Source organism: Anolis carolinensis, chromosome 4 (genome assembly GCF_035594765.1).
Source record: "Anolis carolinensis isolate JA03-04 chromosome 4, rAnoCar3.1.pri, whole genome shotgun sequence".
In the NCBI taxonomy this organism is placed as follows: domain Eukaryota; kingdom Metazoa; phylum Chordata; class Lepidosauria; order Squamata; family Dactyloidae; genus Anolis; species Anolis carolinensis.
The window spans coordinates 67,482,891-67,498,640 of NC_085844.1; the positions used below are offsets into that span (position 1 = coordinate 67,482,891).

Consider the following 15,750-nt stretch of genomic DNA (forward strand, 5'->3'; position numbering starts at 1 on the left):
AAGGAGTGCAATTCTATAAGAGGCCAGTTTCTGAAAGAGGGAAACATGAGTTCATCTTATTAGAATTTGGAATCAGTTTGTGGATTCTCATCCAGCTGCTCCTCAAAAAAGGAGCTGTTAGTTGGCATTCCCCAAGGGGCCATTCTATCTCCAATGCTTTTAAACATTTACATGAAACCACTTGGAGAGATTTTTCAGAAGCATAGGGCGGGGTGCTATCAGTGTGCTGATGACACCCAAATATATTTCTCTATGGCTTCAAAAACCTCCTCTGAATAAATGCCTAGAGGAGATAATAGACTGGATGAAGAAAAATAAATTGAAACTTAATGTAAATGTCAGCCCAAGTTGATGTGATGGTCAGGAGTACATACTATCATCTTTGGCTAACATGGTAGCTGCACCCCTTCCTAGAATCGGAGTATATCAAGGTTGGACTTTTGCAATGTGCTTTACATTGGGCTACCTCTGTACCAAGATCAGAAACTCCAATTAGTTTAAGACACAGTGGCCAGACTAGTTGCAGGAACATTTGGGAATGAATATATTACATGTAGTGGGTACATTATGGTTAGACTGTTTGTTGTTTCGTCAAGGTTCCTTCTAGATTTAAATACACTGTCACAACTAATGGTAAGGCATAGTAAGCTGGGAGATGGGAAATAAGTTGCATTTTGGGAGTAAAAAAACTTGGAATGGGGAGAGGGGTTGCAATAGAGCATTAGCAACTTGGAGTGAAATGGGTTGGCTCCTTGGTTACTAACTTCCTATCCATTCTCACAAATTAACAGCTGACAGCTGATCCTAGAGTAACTCATGGGAAAAGAAATCACAATCCAGTACCGCAGTTCTTTCACTATTGTAATTTGCTGTGGCCTTTTTTATTCCAAACCTGGGTGTCCAGCTCTTATCATTGACACAATGCTATTATGGCCTAAATCAGGGGTCCCCAAACTAAGGCCCGGGGGCCGGATGCGGCCCACCGAAGCCATTTATCCGGCCCCCACGGCACAAGGGGGTTGGGCTAAATGACCCAAGGGTTCTCTTCTTCTCTTACAACCATTATTATTATTATTATTATTATTATTATTATTATTATTATTATTATTAACATTAAGGCTGGGTGGCCATCTGTCAGGGATGCTTTGCTTGTGCTTTTGGTGCACAAAGGCAGAAGGAGTTGGACTAAATGGCCCAAGGGGTCTCTTCCAACCCTCTTATTATTATTATTATTATTATTATTATTATTATTAACATTGAGGCTGGGTGGCCATCTGTCAGTGGTGCTTTGCTTGTGCTGTCGGTGCACAAAGGCAGAAGGGGATTGGACTCAGTGGCCCAAAGGGTCTCTTCCAACCCTCTTTTTATTATTATTGCTGTTATTATTATTATTAATTATTATTATTATTGCTCGGTGGCCAACTATAGTCTGGCCATCCAGTGGTCTGAAGGATTGTGAACTGGCCCTCTATTTAAAAAGTTTGAGGACCCCTGGCCTAAATCATTCATAACAACACCACTGTTTGCTCTTACTATACACAAATGTCGTGTCAGAAGGTACTGGGTTTGATTTAGTTACATTTCCAAGTTTATTATCAACAAATGTTATCTGCTGTAGGACTTTACAGAGATGTCCAGAAAGAAAATGTATAATGTTTGACCATGTTCAACTGCCTTTCCATGTTGTAAAGCTTGTCAGTCCTGGAACTGTTTGTTTCTCAATCCATAAGCAAAGATTGTCCTGACTGTTTGCTTGTAATGTATTGTTCAGATCCAGTTCAATGCAGTTCAAGAAGAGAGTATTCAGCTATGTATGGATGTCATTAATTTTTCTTTAGGTTGCTGATTTGCACCTGGGGCAGGTTCCAGCCATGCTTTTGAAGGCCAAGGTGACCTCTGGAACAGAAATGGCTTGACCAGCTACAGCTGGTGTGCCAGCTGCTGCAGTCTCCTCTGGACACATGCTCTGTTAACATCCTTGTCCAGATACCTGCAGTGTATTATACATAAGGCTGTTTCTGAAAATGGTTTGAAAGCTTAATTAAATGCAAAATATAGCAGCCAAGGTTTTGACTGGAATTGCTCACAAAAATTGTATTTCATCTGCCTTGAGCTTAACTGGCTGCCTGTTCATTTCTAACCACAGTTCCGCATAGTGGTATTTACCTTTAAAGCTCAAAATGGCTTGATAATCAACAACTTGAAAGAGTAATTCTCCTCATACCAGGCTGCCCACATGTTGTGGTGAAACAAGCCTCAACTCTAAGGTTGTTGGTCAATGGTATCATTTTCTGGGTTCTGCTTTACCTCAGAGAAAAATCTGCTTCCACTTTAGCTCAGGTTTTCTTAGAAATAATCCCCAACCTGTCCCCTCAATAGATAAAACTGACACTTGTATCACTGCCTTTCGAGGGGGGGGGGGGGGGTCAGAAAAAAGCTTTCTTCTTCTTCTTCTTCTTCTTCTTCTTCTTCTTCTTCTTCATGCGTTCAGTTGTTTCAAACTCTTCGTGACTTCATGGACCAGTCCACGCCAGAGCTCCCTGTCGGCCGTCGCTGCCCCCAGTTACATCAAGGTCAAGTCACTTCAAGGATACCATCCATCCATCCCGCCCCTTGGTCAGCCTCTCTTCCTTTTTCCTTCCATTTTCCCCAGCATCATGACCTTTTGCAAGTTGTCCTGTCTTCTCGTGATGTGGCCAAAATACTTCATCTTTGCCTCCAGTGAGCAGCCGGGCATTTCCTGGAGGATGGACTGGTTGGATCTTCTTGCAGTCCAAGGCACTCTCAGGATTTTCCTCCAGCACCAAAGTTCAAAAGCATCTATCTTCCTTTGCTCAGCCTTCCTTATGGTCCAGCTCTCACATCCATACGTTACTACGGGGAATGACATCGCTTTGACTATGCAGACCTTCGTTGCCAGTGTGATGTCTCTGCTCTTCACTATTTTATCAAAGTTGGCCATTGCTCTCCTCCCAAGAAGTAAACGTCTTCTGATTTCCTGGCTGCAGTCTGCATCTTTCAGTGCATTTATTGGCATTTTCTTGGTTGAACGTTTTGTGAACAGCTTTGAAATGATTTATAAAAAGCAATTATATATACATTTTAAATGAGCAAAGCATAGAGACCAGTTCAATCTGCTCTTCCCATGCTTTGCTGCCCTGGATTAGTCAATTAGACCATTTCCAGTGTGATTTTAACTCCTTTTGTCATGTTTGTTCTTCCTATGCCTTGCTGCCCTGGATTAGTCCAGTGCTATTTTAACCTCTTATACCATGATCTGTCCTTTCTTACGCAGAAGGAGACGTGAGGCATTGTTCTTAAGGCAGACACCTTTTCTCTCCATGGGCTCCCCTGCTTTCCCTCCCAATGCCCTTACTCTTGAGGAGACCAGAGGCATCTTTCTTAAAGTAGACCCCCCCCCCTTTTCTTGACTCCTCTCTTCTCCTCCCAATTTAATTACTCTCAGTTGTCGAAGTCCAACAAGCTTGAAAGCCAAGATAACTATGAAGGAGAAATGATAGAAAAAAACTGTGGTAATATCTTGAAATGTTCATATTTCTAATGATTAAATTTTTTTTTAATTAGCATGCCAGGCTCATGAAGCAGGATTTTGTAAGAGAAATGTCAACACTTGGTAGGAGACAGTCCATAAAATGCCAATTTCTCAACGTCACTGAACCGAAACAAATCGGGGGAATCTGACAAATCCCATCTTTTTCCCATTTCTTCCCACATCAGGTGCTCAGAAGATGATTTCTCCCCATCTCCTTTACCCCCTGTTTCTCTACACTTCTGCTACATTTCAGGGGTGAAATACAATGGATGACAACCAGAAGTAGTGAAGGGCTCTGTGGCACTTCGCCCCTGAAATGTCTTAGAAATGTGTGGAAACAGTGGAGAACTTGTGTCTGATGAGGTCCTCTGCGGCTGAGGAGGGATTTGTGTTGGGGTTTGTAAAAGACACCATGATGTAATGGGTTAACTGGAAGAATATGTGTAAGCAGCTGATTGGCTGAGCCTGTGAAGAGCTAGCAGTCTGGAAAAAATATGTGTCAGCAGCTGATTGGCTGAGCCTGTGAAGAGCTGGCAAATCTGATTGGCTATTTTCTCTGCCAAGCTGCTGAGGGAACCAGTTTGTGCAGGTTTCACCTGAGTGAGTGAAAAAAACAGCCAGGATAGAAGATGGCTGCTGAATCTCTAAATCCCAGTTATTTATAAGGTAATAAGGTATATTTAAGGACTATTTAAAAGGACTGTTTATTCCCTCTGTTCTCTGTGAGCAGTCAGAGAGACTATTGTATATATTACTGCTCTGTTTGATCTTTTGAAGTTAAGTAAAGTTCCTGTTACTTATTTCACAAATCTGAGTGGCACATTATTACACTGTAGGGTGACTTTGGTTCAGAAGCAGAAGTAAAAGATTCCATTTATTGCCATTTACAATACGCAACAATTTGAACCTTGGACTCCTGGAATTCTGCTCCGTTGTTCAAACCACTACATCACACTTACTGAAACAATTGCCCTAAGCAAGCCATAGTCAGAATTTCATTATTTGCTAATTCTGTTTGCAAAAGGGTTTTTAACAAATAATGTTGCTCAAAGGGTTAGCCATCCATGTAAAAGGTATTTCAATATGAAGCAGAATGCTGATTTTTCTTCTTCTATGGCTTGTAAAATTTACATTTAGTGAAAGGCTATATGATAAAGGAGCAGTAGGAAAAGATAAATTAGAGTAGGAATTAATCTCGTTGAGAGTGTCAGGAGCACTACTTGGAAACTGTCAGATGTTCTTGGCCCCTTTCTCAATATCATTGCCCAGCATGAAATTGTCCCAAGCCCATATTTGCTACAGCTGAAGATAATACCTATAGAGCTGGCACATGCTGCTGCATTAAAAGCCCATAATATAATATTCTGATTCTTAGGCAGCAGGGGACCTTTATCTCTCTGAAAGCCATTTTTGACATTGGGAGTTCTCAGTTTATAGATGCATCGGATCAAACTGAAATGAAAAGATTTATTCTGCAGTTCCGGGCAGGAGAAATGCCTCAGTCTCACTCCCACGTTTGCAGGCTCAACTGTTCCATTTTAAGAACTAGCATCTCCTCCCCTCCCCAAATCCACAACACCCACATGACAACTGTTGCGGCAACTATTTCTCTAAAACCAACATAGTTTAATCAAGTACTTTCTAAACTTCATCCAGAGGTAGCAAAAAAAAGCAAACAGAAGCAAAAAGCAATTCTCTCCACCTGGATTCCCAAAGCATTTCAATAGACTGTTACAATCTGGTTTTGGTCAGCATTGTTTTTTCCCTTTGGGCAGTTTCCCCACAGATTGGTCTGTTATTCTACAGTTTTCTGTGCCGCAATACATAACTACTGAAGAAAGAACAGCTTGCCATACTCTGAAATTATATATTGAACACTGTCTGGGAGATTTGTTTGAGAAGAGTGCAGGAGTGTGAGAGAGAACATTGCAGCTGTGTCAAAAATTAGATCACTGCTGAAACATTCATTATACAATTAGGTCAGTGGTTCATGTCACCGTTACCATCCTCCTGGCCTACAAATGTAGCCATTTGTTCCTTGCTGAGTAATGTAGAGCCTCAGTCATAATTATTATGAACATGTTTCTTGACCTGAATGCTCACAAAGAAAAAAAATTAGATCAGCTTCGAACCTCTAAGCTGCTAAGATATGAAATGTAAATGTCCTTGACAGGGCTTTGTTAAGCCATGAAACTTGCTCGGCATTTCAAAATAAAGAAGAATGGCAGGGGAGATAGTTTACTTAACCAAGCTTTGTAGAATACTAATGAATGTGTTTCCTAATGAAAGGGTGCCTGTTTTAAGAGGTTCATGTGAGCTATCATTTTTGTGGTGCATAAATTTGTTTCTTTTTTGTTCTAGAGAAGTATATCCCAAGTTAAATTATTAATTCAGAACTGTGAGTAAAACATTTCAATGATACCTTATTACCTATGTGACTTACTTCTAGATTAAGAAATACACCAAGTACATACTGCAAATGTAACAGCATTTGTGAAATAGGCTGTATCGGTTAGGGATACATAGGTAGAGGTAAACTTTTTCCTCTGACATTAAATCTAGCCGTGTTCAACTCTGGGGGTTGGTGCTCATCTCAATTTCTAAGCCAAAGATCCAGCGTTGTCCATAGATACCTCCAATGTCATATGGCCGGCATGACTGCATGGAGTGGCATTACCTTCCCGCTGGAACCGGTACCTATTGATCTGCTCACATTTGCATGTTTTCGAACTGCTAGGTTGACAGAAGTTGGAGCTAACAGCGGGAGCTCACTTCGCTCCCTGGATTCAAACCGCTGACTGTTCAGTCAGCAAGTTCAGCAGCTCAACGGTTTAATCTGCCGCACCAGCGGGGGCTCCCATAAGCATATGAGATACATAAGCACCCCAATATTTGTCCCAAAACATTTTTTGCAAGATGTCAGGTGGGGGAGTTGGTTTGTTCTGGGTTTTCTGTTTGCTAGTTAGTTTGATTTTGCTTTTTGTGAGATTTTCAGTTGAATATTTACAAAAGGTGCCAGGGCCTTCATTAAATCCTGTCCTCTGCCTCCAATTTTGATCCCTCCTTTGGTATCTGCTAAGGTTTGGTTCCAGAAACTGCCATGGATACCAAGATTCATCAAATCCCATTATATACAATGGCAGAGTAAAATGTCATCCCTCCTATAAAATAGCAAATATTCCTCTGTAGGCTTTTAAAAAACATGTTTGAGCCATGGATAATCCTTGCATATAGAATCCGTGTATAAGGAGAGCTGAACTTTCAGTCAAACTGGCTATGTTTGTTTTGAGTTGGTTTTTTTTCACTTTGATATAAAGCCACATACCTGATTCAGTGCATAATAGAAATGCTTCCCTGCTGATCTGTGTGTGCTAAGCCAATGAACTCCTACCACTGATATCAGCAGGGCATATCTGAAACAGAGTGAAACCTACATGAACCAAAGGGTTTATGCATGTTGAGAGCAGTTCATCATGCTGTTGGAAGTTGTCGTGTTTATAATTTTTTGCTTAGTTAGTTACTATGGATATCTTTTGAAGGTTTTTCTTTTCTTTTCTTTTGCTCTTTTAAAAAAATCCTTGGTCTTATTTCGTTTTATGTGCATCTTCTTCATTCTGAAAATACTAAAATTGAAATGAGATGGTATAACAACCCCTAAAGTGTGATAAGATTATAACCAGTCAGGATTTTTTCAGGCTTCAGTCATAAATGCAGACAAAATATGCTTGCGATGCTGACTTCACAATGGAAGTTGATTATAGCTCTCAAAAGGCTGAAGTAACGGGCTGCTTAGAAAAAGAAGGTGGTAGCATTTGATCCCCAAGTGATGGTCATGCTGGCAGTTTATGAGGAGCCTTGGAGAGATATAATCATTTTCCTCAGTTGGAGGCCAGTTATGAAGAGACAGTCTGAGTCACTCAAAAGGGTGCACACTACACTGGTTGAAGCAGTTTCGCTGGTTTTACATGAACCAGTAAGTGTACTTGAGACACATTATAGGGCCCTGTGGATTACATTTGCTGTTGTTACATATTTTGAATGCCAGCAACCTGTTAAATAATCCATAACAATAAAAGCAGATGTGTTTCTGTTCCTGAATGTTATATAGCCATTTTTATGCAGAAGGTGGTGTGGGGAGGGGGACAATCCCTATGGTTTGCCAAAAACTACAGTATGAGTAATTCTTTAGACAAATGCAGAATAAGCAAGAAACACTTTTCCCTTGCAGTGCTTTTACGAATGTGGGACTTTTTAGAAGTTTGATCACAAGGCCAGAAACTATGGGTTAAATCTGGGGTGAAACCCTCCAGATGTTGTGGATTGCATGTCCCGGCAACTCTAGACAGCAAAGCAGTGGTGGGAAAAGCTAGAGTAGTGGTTCTCAAACTGTGGGTCTCCAGGTGTTTTAGCCTACAACTCCCAGAAATCCCAGCCAGTTTACCAGCTGTTAGGATTTCTGGGAGTTGAAGGCTAAAACATCTGGGGACCCACAGGTTAAGAACCTCTGTGCTAGAGGTTCCACTATAACAACATCTAAAGGGTCTCATGATTCCCACTCCAGGCTAACTACAGTATGAACCCTACTTAAGATGGGCCCAATTAAATGAATGAGATTAAGTACTTATAAGTTTGGAAATAACCCTACTGAATTCAGTGAGATGTACATCTGATTGACCATGGCTTGCTCTCCATAATGCTTGACTATCATCTCAAAGTAGGATAATGGCTTTCACTTGAAACCCAGTTTTATAGTCGGATGATTCATGCTACAGGTTCATTTTGCAACTTCTCACTATCTCATAGATAAATGCAATTCCACCTAGACCTGAAAGAAGAGCATATTTTTATGGCCATCTGTTCTTGGAGATAACAGGAAAAACAAAGAAAACAAAAGCTTAAGAAATAAACCCCCCCAGAAAGCCCATTAATTTGGATACAAATTTTAGCTGGGAATACTCACTTTGACTTTGTTCTCGACATGTTTGTTGTAGGTTACAGGTTTTGCACAATCTTGACTTCAACTAATTTTCTGCCAGAAAAATGTGGTTTTAATGTCCCCTTCCTCAAAAAAGGTTAGCAGAGCAAAAGTGCCCCCTAGTGATACATGTTTCCATGTGCACATTGAAGCCTATGTTAGTTACCCTTGCATATTTTACCATGGTGTAAAGATAGGTGTAAGAGGACATCACTACTTCTTCTAGTCTGAATACTGTTTTGCATGTCCTGAAGAACTAAATTTTATTTAGGGGTTTTCTCCTTGGCATAAATGTGTGACTGACTGAACAAAGCAGATGTTTAATTTACTTCTTGTTAGAATAAATTGAAACATAAATGTGCTTGCTCTTACCTGCATTGACTGATATTTTTGGCATTTATTACAAATCTCTGAACCTTAGGTTTTCAGAAAGGTGCCTATGTTCAATTCTGCCATATCTTCCCCTTCTCGGTCCTAAATTCAATAATTTGATTGCTTTTAAAAATGTATCTGAACAAAAATTCAGTTATTAAAAGAACATAAACTGAATCACAAACAAAGAAGGTTAAGCCACAAAACTCAGAATTCTAAAAAAGCCACAAAAATATTAATAAAAATGGTACCTGTTCATCTGAAAGTTGGTATCTGAGATCTATTTGATACACTTCACAAAAGTGTCAAATTCCACAAAGGATCCAATAAGTACTTCTGTAGGTATAACAAACCTCAAAAATGCATAAAAATAACATATATACCTCTTGTTCCCCACATTTTTGAAAAGGTATATTATATATTTGTTGGTGAAAAAGTAGAGAGCCATGCATAATCTCACAGGAAGATTTCTTTAGACCAGTGGTTCCCAACCTTTTTTTGACCAGGGCCCAATTGAACAGGGACCACTTTCCAAAATTAGTACCAAAAAAGTTACAAATCAGTTTTTGGTCATCTTTAGATTTGGTTTGGTAATTTGGGTGCTGATTCAGAAAATTTCATTGGATAGACCACATCAGCTCTAGTTTCTGATAAAGAACATATGTCATCCAGTAGTCGCCATCTGTTCGCCCACAGGAAAACACATTTAATAATCGAAAGCTCATGTGGTCTATCCAATGCAATGGTCGGCTCTGCAAAAAGGAGCGGAAATAAAATTAATAAAATAAAATAAATAAATAAAGAGGAAAGAGGTTCGCGGACCAGATTTTTGTTCTTGCGGCCCACTTGCTGGGCCATGACCCACAGGTTGAGAACCACTGCTTTAGACATACATTAAGATTAAGATGCTTTATCAAACAATATAGGATGAGGGCAAGGTAGGACGTATATGCTAGTTGAATATATGCCATCCTTACTATATAGATCTTGAAAGTTCATGTACAATCAGTGATCTTGCTAATCATCGTTAATTATGAGGTATATCTGTTAAAGCATCAGATTTAGCTTCCAGGATCTCGCCCTGAGCTCTGTGACTGTCTACAGCAGCAATGGTATCATCATCATCATCATCATCTTGGCACTTTGAAGAGCCATCCAATATTTGATAGGCTTAAGCAACAGGATCTTAAACTAAAATAAGAAGGTTTGTAAATCACTGAATGTGGTCAATATACCACCCAAAGGGTTTGTCTAACCAGCCAAAAAACCTGAAGTGGCCCAGATGTCACTACTGGATGTCTATACAACAGCTAGGGACCTCTGGTAAACCGGCAGTATGACTGACTCTGATGCAAACTAGTCCTCTGTCCACACGTCAACGCCACCGTCCTTTTCAAAAAGCACTCAATAGCACAGGGGAAAGAAGATGGATTGGGGCCATGTTTTATCCACATTGAGCTGTGAGGCAGGTAATAAATAAATGATGATGATGATACCATTGCTGCTTTAGACAGTCACAGAGCTTAGGGCACGCTCCTGGCCATCACAAGTGCCCTGTACTGACATCAACAAAGGTGCTCACTCAACCAGAGAAGAGATGACCTCCTCCTTGTCTCTAGTTGTGCAGAGACCTCTGCTGATGTCAGCACAGGGTGCCCATGATGCCAAGAGCTCTGTCTGAGTTTTGCAGCTCTCCAGCAGTGGCGACAACAACAAGGAAAGTAAGGTGACAGTTCAGCTGAGCTGAATTGATTTTGGCCCTATGGACCATGTGGACTCCATCCAATTGCAGGTTGGTGTTTATATGCACATAGTATCTATCTAAACACCATTAAGGGCCTCCAGACCAACTCCCAAATAACTGGTCAGTGGAGATAAGCCCTAAGAAACCACCACCACCAGGGAGTTTCTCTGAGAGAGTTCATGAAGCAAGTGAAATTGGTTCCTCTCATTTTGACATTGCCCTACCATTTTCTGTTCCTTTGGGATTTTGCTTTGCCTAAGAAATAACTGTAATGGCCCTACTTTAAGGTTAATAATCTTTAATGATTGCTTATCCCTGCATAATATTACATTGCAGTCATGGCTTGTTGGCTATAAAATTTCCTCTCAGGATTTTATAATGAGGCATTCATGATAAGGTGGTGCTACTTGATGTGTAGAATATATAAGAGTTGCAGTGGAAAATGTATTCTTTATTATGGGGTTTTGGATTTGGGCTGGTGGATTTGCTTTCTGAAGCCTTTGAGAGAAAATGTAATAACGCCGTCCCAAAAAAGTGTAAAACAAATTAATCTGATCACAGTTCTTACAGTGTTATCATACTGGTACAGAATGAATTTTTGTGTTGTCCTTTGACAGACAGTTGGATCAAACTAACAACTGCCTTGTTATAGGCTTTTGCTATAATAAATCAGGGGTTTGCAATTTATGAGGGAGAGTCATAACTGTAAGAACGTCTCTGTATCAGATAATTTACTTTAACTATTAATTTCTTCTAATTAGAATTGTGCTTTGTTTGGTTTTGTCAAGAACAAATCCTGCCAAGCCTTTTTGAAATCAGGTCACTAGTAGGTGGGGAGGTGGGTGTCATTTATCTTGATGTTAGAATATCATTTCATACGGTCACCCATTACTTTTTGCTTAGCAAACTGACTAAATATGGAATAGGTGGAAACACCATCAAATGGATCCATTATCGGTTGCAAAACCATGCTCAGTGGTTGTGCTTCAAAGCGGAAGGAATCTCAAGTGAAATGCTGCAGGCTTCTGTCCAGAAACCTACATTCTTCAATATTTGTATTGGTAATTTCGATGATGGGGTGAAAGGAATCCTTCTTAGATTTGAAGATTATACAAAACTGGATGGGAATCAAATTCCAATGTATTTCAATAAACTAGAAAACTGGGCTAAAACTAATAAAATAAAATTCAAGAGATAAATACAGAATTCTACACTTAGGCCATAAAAACCAAACACTCAGGTATAGGATAGACTATGCATTACATCTTTTCAGGCACAGTACAAGATTGAAAAAGGAAAGCAATGGAAATAATCTGCAATGTGGAGGCAGGGAAAGACTGAACCAGACTGTCAAATATACAAGATTAATACTTCATTTACTTTTGTGTAAAAGACTCCTCAGCTAATAAGTGGACTACTATATATGGCTTGTTTTATACAGAGTAATACCTTTCCCAACCCTTAGACCTGATGTGTTTGTGCAGGACTGTGTCCCTCTTCTTATGAGCTGGTCATTGACCGTAATAAAGTGAACTACTACTACAGAGTAATAGACCTGGAATCAGTATCAGCTTGTCATGGATCCAGGTCAGCGAAATGGTAAACCCACCTTGGATTTTAGTCCAGACTATACAAGAACTATCCATGCTACTACACGTTATTCAACCCTCGGATAATTGAAGCTCAGGCTGTCTTGGAGCAGCTTCACCATCCATGGAGCCATCAACCACCACTGATTGCATCCAGATTGAGGCATGGGTCACATTGTTTCCAATTTAAGTAAGGTTAAGTTGAGATCCAACCCAGAAAAAATTGGGGGCTCCATAAAGTATACTGAGGGACTCTGCGGTTCTATCCCCTTCCTCCCCTCCCAAGCTTTCCTTCCTCTTTCCTGCTCCTCCCCCTCCCCCTCCTTCCTCGTCCCCAAAAGCCTTTTTTCCTCACCTTGCTGAAATCCTTTCCCCTTCAGCTTCCTTGCTTCCAAAACCCATTTACCTCCAACTGCTCTGGGGTGCTTTGATTGTGCTTTTTCTGCATGGCAGAAGGGGGTTGGATTGCCCCTGGAGTTGTTGTTGTTGTTGTTGTTGTTGTTACTTCAAAGGCTGGGTGGCCATCTGTTGGGGGTGCTTTGATTGTGCTTTTCCTGCATGGCAGAAGGGGGTTGCACTGGATGGCCCCTGGGGTCTTCTACTGAAATACTGTTAAGTTTATGCTGTTCAAAATGTTTGCCCATGCCTGATATATCTCATAATATAGAAATATTTCTTGGGAAACGTTTGCTTCAAGAAAGCCTCAGTAGCTGAAAAACTTTGAGAACCCCTGATCTAACCTCATTTGCTCTTAATTTTGATTCTGCAGGGCAAACTAATCTAAAATATAGCATGGAACTGCAGAATCCCTATGATGTGGCTGTTACAGAAATATCTCCAGGCGAAGGAAAAAGAACCAGCTCCAGAGCAGTTGGCCTCACTGTTGAGTGGCTCATAATATTAGGACATTTCTCCTAATTTCCTGCAGTTTTCCACATTTTTTTCTAGTCCTGTTCTTTGAAGCACGGAAAAACAAGAACTGTATTCCCTATTCTACATTGCAGCCTTTCAGAAAGTTGAGGATAGCTTTCATGTCTCTCTTTAATCTTCTTTTATTTCCAGGCAAAACGTATCTAGGTCCTTCCAATTTTTCCTATTAGATTATGCCAATCATGTACCCTTTTGATCCAGTACCAGATGATTTTACCATAATTTTGGTCTATATGTGTTGGGTGGGGAGGAGAGAGACTGCTAGTACACGCCTCAGAATTTCACAAAGCAGTAGCAGAAAGAAAGGATGAGGAATCAATGGCATTAAATAAGTTCAAACTTTGTTACAGAAAATAGAAATCTGTTTGCTTCCATTTTCAGCTCAGTATGTGTCACAGAATGAAGAAAACAAAATGTCGTACCCATTATATCAGCCATGGACAGTGTAAAAGAAAGCTGGCTCCTTTGTAAACTGCTGGAGTCTCAATTATTGGATTAAGCAGAGCTTGCTTCAGTTGTCCCTTTTCTCTGCTGTCATGCTTCTCTGGGCTGGTGGCTCGAATATACTTAAAGGTGAGTCAAGTGTGACTCTAAATAAACAGGCATTGCTTTGCAAAGCGAGTTTCTGATTGCTAGCAAGCACATCTGCCTGTCTTGGAACATATTTTCCAAGCCTTCAGGTTACGTTTTGTAAATGTTACCACTCTTTGGCATCCCAAAGTAACTTAGCTGAATTGCACAGAACTGAATAATTGTAAGAGAGGATTTCCATTGTGATGGAACATGGATGGCTTTAAATGACTGTAAAATTGTGTGGATAACTACAAATTGCTATGTTACCCACACCATGAGATCAAATAGTAAACTGTAGCATTACACCTTATGGCAAATCCTGTGAACTGAATTTAAACAAAACAGCTGAAAGTGGACCCCACTGAAATCAAGGCCAATTGCTGCTATTGAAAATCATATGACTAACATTGCAATTTATGTGTCTTCAAAAGTAAACCCAGTGGATCGGGTCCCAGCTTAGCACTATTAGTAATCTTAACTAGAACAGTTCCCTTGAATCAGCAAGATTTAGAGAATTGTTGATTCAATGAGCCTTTTCTAACCTTGAGCCATAACCAATATTGGAATTCATTGCCCTTCTCAAAGTATGACTACGTTTGAAAGTAAAACATTTCATTGTATTTCTGGGTTAGTGTAGAATTGCAACCTTAGTTTGGATTGAGCCTATTGTTCCCAGTTTTGTGCCATCTATGAGAACTATGACAAAACAAGAATTATTTGCAGTGAACATAGCTATGGAAATAAAAGGTAAATATGATCACTTTTCATGAATATACATGTAGACAGTGGGACATGTTATTTTGCTTGTAACTTCAGCATCTAGGTTAGCTAAAACATGTGAAGCACAAGAGACTGATTTAATTTATCTCAATATACACATTATGTGTGCACGCACGCACACACATGTAATGGGACCTCTTTAAGAGAATCACACATAGGACTGAAGTGTAAATCTAATTATTTTCTTAAGTTGAAATCCTGTACCTAAAAGCCAGAAGGTAAGCTCCTTCAAGCTCAATATTCTTACTTCTTAGCGCATTTCCGCAAATACCTAAAATTGGCACTAAAACAGGTTAAAGTAACCCGCTTCAGCGCAGGTTTTAGTCCCCACCCCTTCCCGCAGCCTCAAGATTTCCCTTCAGGGGTGGTTAAATACTATCCCGATTTACCCTCTAAAACTTACTGAAAAGGTCCCTGGCTATCATGGAGTTTCTCCTCAAGATTTCCCTTCCGGAGTAGCTTCATACTATCCCAATTGAAATCGGGATAGCATGAAGCCACCCCGAAGCCCCCGATTTACCCCCTAAAACTTACTGAAAAGGTCCCTGGCCACCATGGAGCTTCTCCTCATGTCCTAGTAGTGCAAGAAAGTGATGTCTGAGGAGATGGGACGGGGGGGGGGGAATCCCTCCAGGAGCCCAAAGATGCAGAATGACTGTAGAGACTGACCCCTGGGAAACACATGACGTGTCCCGCTAGTCATTCCTCACAGGCCCTTCACCTCATTAGACCTGGATCTTTCATAAAGATCTGGATCTAATGAGGTGTTTAATTAATGCAGAATAAACCAAGGAAACTTCACTTTTACCAAAGGCATAGTTTGGATGCTTGTGGTAAAACCGAGATAGGTCCCATTTTTTGGGCCTGTCTGGATGAGCCCTTAGTAGATACTCAGGGTTGCACTTCAAGGCTGCAATCATATATCTAACACAATATCTACATTTAGACAAGTTTTTGAGTAAAAGATTTTAGGGCTACATTGTAAATATACTCAAGGAAATCAATAGTACTTCTCAAATTTAAAATGTTCTCTTGTTTATTGAGTATCATACTATCTTTGTAAGTAAATAAACATTTTGTAAATACATCCACGTGTTTCTGTAATGCAGTGTTGCCATTTGTTTCATGTGGACAATTCTATTAATATTTTAGACTGGAAGAGAGTAATCCGCTTTGACACTGAGGCCTGAACCTTGTTACTAGTATAGCCCCATGGAATTGGTGAAATGTACAT

At 40.1% G+C, this 15,750-nt stretch overlaps 1 protein-coding gene and 1 long non-coding RNA gene across 3 annotated transcripts in view; both read left to right on the forward strand.

Annotated features, from left to right (window-relative positions):
- The window catches only part of dok6 (docking protein 6), a 274,202-nt gene that overhangs the window by 233,933 nt on the left and 24,519 nt on the right, over positions 1-15,750 (forward strand). The gene's annotated exons all lie outside the window — the stretch shown is intronic.
- Positions 1,458-15,603, forward strand: LOC134298939 (uncharacterized). The gene is made up of 2 exons (XR_010006064.1): positions 1,458-4,219; positions 5,915-15,603. It is a non-coding gene; the product is annotated as an uncharacterized LOC134298939 (long non-coding RNA).